Source organism: Lemur catta, chromosome 3 (genome assembly GCF_020740605.2).
Source record: "Lemur catta isolate mLemCat1 chromosome 3, mLemCat1.pri, whole genome shotgun sequence".
NCBI classification, from domain to species: domain Eukaryota; kingdom Metazoa; phylum Chordata; class Mammalia; order Primates; family Lemuridae; genus Lemur; species Lemur catta.
In genome coordinates this window covers 35,153,104-35,158,061 of record NC_059130.1, presented here as the reverse complement: position 1 = coordinate 35,158,061, position 4,958 = coordinate 35,153,104, and positions in this window count along the sequence as shown.

Sequence of the window (4,958 nt, the reverse complement as noted above, 5' to 3'; positions counted from 1 at the left end):
GCAAAGGAGAGAGCATTTGGCTGCGAGTTTGAAGCCCTGAGATCCAGTCCTGTGGCTGTGTGACTTTGGACAAACTTCTTCCCTTCTCTAGGTCTCAGTTTCTTTGTCTATAAATAAAGCAAGTTGTTGGGCGGGGCAATACACACTGCCCAGTGTGTCAGGTGGAGTTGGGGATCTAGGGGTGATGGCGATGTGTGCAGGATCAGTGAGGGGCCAGGGTCTCAGCCTCCCAAAACAGCCAACGCGTTCTCTGTAGCTGCCTGTACTGGTCTCGGTCACTGTGAGCACCTTGACCCATCTGTGCACCCCTCTCCTTCCAGCCTGGGTCACTCTCCTTCTAGCCCATCTCCCCAGTTTTGCCTAATTCCAACTATGCATCAGCCACTGCAGCAGCATGGATGTGGTCTTGTACCATGATACATGTGGAGATCTTTAATATATTCCCAAAGATTTGTTTGAACTTTATACATTTCAAAATCCAGTAGATCAAGACTATTAGTTCAGGATCTTTCAATTATAACTCTGCTAGAAGTGGTTTTTTTGAGCACCCATGCATAGCATCTTGCACAATGGTTGGCTCCCAATGGGCTTTCAGTACATTTCTCAAACAAGCAAGCCACATTGAATAGCTAATGTCATGCTATAAATCCCTGATATATATATATATATATATATATATATATATATATATATTTTTTTTTTTTTTTTTTTTGAGACAGAGTCTCACTTTGTTGCCCAGGCTAGAGTGAGTGCCGTGGCGTCAGCCTAGCTCACAGCAACCTCAAACTCCTGGGCTTAAGCGATCCTACTGCCTCAGGCTCCCGAGTAGCTGGGACTACAGGCATGCGCCACTATGCCCGGCTAATTTTTTCTATATATATTTTTAGTTGTCCAGATAATTTATTTCTATTTTTAGTAGAGACGGGGTCTCGCTCAGGCTGGTCTCGAACTTCTGACCTCGAGCGATCCACCTGCCTCGGCCTCCCAGAGTGCTAGGATTACAGGCGTGAGCCACCGCGCCCGGCCAATCCTTAATATATTTTAGATGACCCTGAACAGGTCACATGGGGAACAATTAAAAAATCTGGGTTTGTGGTACTGGAAGAGGGAAGACTTAAACTGTTAACAGCAATTTCAAGTGTTTGAAGTGCTGTTTTGTGAAAGAGAATGTAAACTCACTGGGTACAGTGCCAGACAGCAGAACTCAGACCCATGGTTGGGTGTTTATAGGAGGGCAGCTTCAGACAAATGTATGAAAGAATGCTGAACCCACTAGAGCCATCCAACACTCTAACAGTCTGCCCTGTGTTGTAGTTCAAGTGGAGGGTGATATTTCCCAAGGATTGGGAGAGATGATTCCTGCCTTGAGAAGAAATTAGATTGCGTGACTGATAAGTTACTTTCCAACTCAAGATCATCAGATTCTACCCTCTTCTAACAATTACAGTGGGAATCTGTCTTTCATTTTTTATTTTTTGGACTTAAGTACAGATAGTTGAATTCATCACACTTTTTAGTTCTTAATTCATTATCACCATCAGTCCATCAAGAACCTTGTTTTATTTCATTTTTCTTCCCTTCATTCCTAATTCCCATTCCCAAAGGAACCCGCTGTATACTATTTGGTATATGCCCTTGGGCATGTCTGTACTCTTGTAGAACATGTAGTATTAGTTATGAATATGTGTCTTTGACAGTTATGTGCATGATATGGAGCTATTATTGCTCCAAGTCTGTTATTTTTTTCATGCGATACTGTTTGGTTTCATTCCATATTGTTGAGTGTACATCTAATTCAGTGCCGCTAACTGCTGCATGGTATTCCATAGTGTGCACATTTTGCTTGTTTCTGTAGAGGTAGGCACCTAGGTTGGTTCCTATTCCCTGCTACCAGAAACAACACCATGATGAGCATCCTTGCATGAATCTTTGAATGGAACTATGAGAGTTTCTCTGGGCTATATGGGTGGGTCATAAGTTGTCATCATATTTAATCATGATGTAATCAAACCTATCAAGTATTTTCTGTCTTTTACTTTGTGGATTTTTTGGGTTTTTGTTTAAAAAGTCCTTCCCTACTCTAAGATCATGAAAAAATTATCCTACATTTTCTTGTATTGACTTTATATTTTTACCCTCTACAGCTAGGGTTTTAATAATGACAAGGAATTTGTCATTTTCACTGACATTCCCCCACTATCCAGAAAAGTCCTTCACACATATTAGATGCTCAGTAAGTATTCATTGAATAAATGATGAATATGGGGTTAACTTTTGTATATGGTAAGATATCCAACTTTGTATTTCTTCACATATATTGAGCTAGTTTCCCCACTTCAATCTGCTTAATAATTCATCTCCCCCCCCATGGTTCCTCCACGATAATATAACACAACGGTTCTAATACTCTGGCTTTGTAATTTCTTTTTGTCTTATTTTAATAACTTATACCTTACTGTCTGTTAGGTAGGACAAGTGTCCTCTCTTATTTTTTAAAATGTAGATATTCACGGACCTTGATTCTTCCATATACATTTTCAAATAAATGTTAAGTTGCTCAAAACCTCTTACTGGAATTTTGAATGAACTTGCAACAAATTTGTAAACAGGAGAGAACTGACATTCTTGTGATGTTTTCCCATGCATAAACACGCCATATCTATTTTCTCAGGTCATCTTTTATGCCCATTAATGGAGTTGTAAATTTTCCCCATAGAAGTCTTGTATATTGTTATATTAATTCTCAATTATTTTTAATTGTTATAAATGATATCTTATGTTTTATTAGATTTCTAATAGGATAAATGTTTACCCTCTGGTTAGATCTACTAGTTTACTTGTTTTTCTATTGTGTTTTTCTCTGTAAAGGATTGTCAGCTGTAAACAATGACATTTTGTTCCCGTTCAATACTTATGCTTATTTTTTTTTTATGTTTACTTCATTGGCTGGGGCACCTAGTATACATCAGTTAGTAGTCATGATAGTGAGCATTCTGATGTTCCCAGTATTATAGGCAATGCCTAGAAATTTTCTCTAGTTAAGCATGATGTTTGTTGTAGGTTTTTCATAAACAGCTTTTAACAAGGCTATATTAGAATCTTTATCAAAAGTGTTTTAAAATTTATTATTTTTTCCTGCATCTTTTGAGATAATCACATATCTTTTATCTTCACTCCATTGCAAAGGTAAGGTACATTAATAAAATTGTTGATATCATACCATATTTGCATTGCTTAACTTGATCATATTTTTAATATACCGTAGGATTTAGTAAGTTAATATTTATTTTTTCATTAAAACTCACAAACCAAATAGAACTATTTTTTACTGAATCATGGTTTTAAAGTGAATAAGTCTTTCTCCTTTCATTATTTTCTGCAACAACTTTGTAAGGTAAAGATTATCTGTTTCTTGAAACTTTTTAAACAGTGCTTTCTTATAAAACTGCATTTGAGATTCTGATGAGAAGGGGGTGTCTTTTATTACTATTTAAATATCTGTAATACTTATTCAATTATTTTGCCAATTTTGCCATTTTTTGTTTTTCCAGGAATTTATCCATTTTGTCTAAGCTTTCAATTATTGGCATATAGTTCATAATTTTTAAATTATTTTTAATGCTCTATTGTGACTAAAGTTGTATTACCTTCCTTATACTGTATTTATTTGCATCTTATTCTTTTTCATTAACCAATTTTCTCTATCTTATTAATCCTTTCAAAGCCAGCTTTTGGTTTTGTTACTCTTTTCTTTTTTATTATTGTTTTTAAATTGTTATTATTTCATTGATTTCTAGTCTCATTTGGGGGTGCTTATCTGGCTTGTTTTCAATATTCTTTTTTAAAAAATAATTTTTATTTCAAAGTATTATGGGGGTACAAATTATTTTGGTCACATGGACTGTTTTTATAATGCTTGAGTCATGGTTATAAGTGTGCCTGTCACCCAGACAGTGTTCACTATACCCGTTAGGTAGGTTTTCGCCTATCCCTCCTCCCCCTCCCTCCTGCTTGATTTCCCTTGAGTTTTATTTCTCTCTATGCACATGTGTGCTCATCTTTTAGTTCCAGTTTAATAGTGAGCGCATGTGGTGTTTGTTTCCCCATTCTTTAGATACTTAGGATAATGGTCTCCCATTTCTTTCAGATTGTTGCAAAAGGCATTAAGTCATCCTTATTTGTGGCTGAGTAGTATTCCATGGGATACATATACCACATTTTGTTAATCCACTCTTGAATTGATGGGCACTTGGGTTAATTTCACATCTTTGCAATTGTGAATTGTGCTGCAATAAACATTTGAATGCAGGTATATTTTTGATACAATGACTTCTTTTTCTTTGGGTAAATACCCAGTAGTGGGATTGCTGGATCAAATAGTAGGTGAACTCTCCATACTATTTTCCATAGAGGTTGTACTAATTTGCAGTCCTCAATATTATTTTCTAATAAATATAAAGTTATGAACTTAGCTTAAACTGCTACTTTAGCTGTATTTAACACCAATAATGTTTATTGCTGGGCAGGTCAAAGTATGTTTAATTCCTATAAAAGTGTCTTCTTCAATCCAAGAACTATTTAGTAGTTTGTAATTGTTTTCAAACATATATTTTTAGTTCTTGTTTTAGTATAGATGTCAAACCACATGATATTAAATTTTGATGACTTCTATTTTCGAGGCTTCCTTGCTGACCTGGTATGTGAACATTCTGTGAAACATTTGTTTGAATTGCTTTTTTTGTTTTAAAGCTCTTCATACTCCTAGGTGTATTCAAGATTATAGATCATACAAAATATTTTTATAGATTTACTTTTCTTCTGATGAAAAATCTTTCATTTGGACCCAATACATAAGAGTATAGCTTTCTGATTACATTGATTTGTCTTTGTCATTTTGCCATTCTTGTTTTGACTGTTTTGAGGTTATATTTTTAGGTGCATATATTTTTATAAAGTAT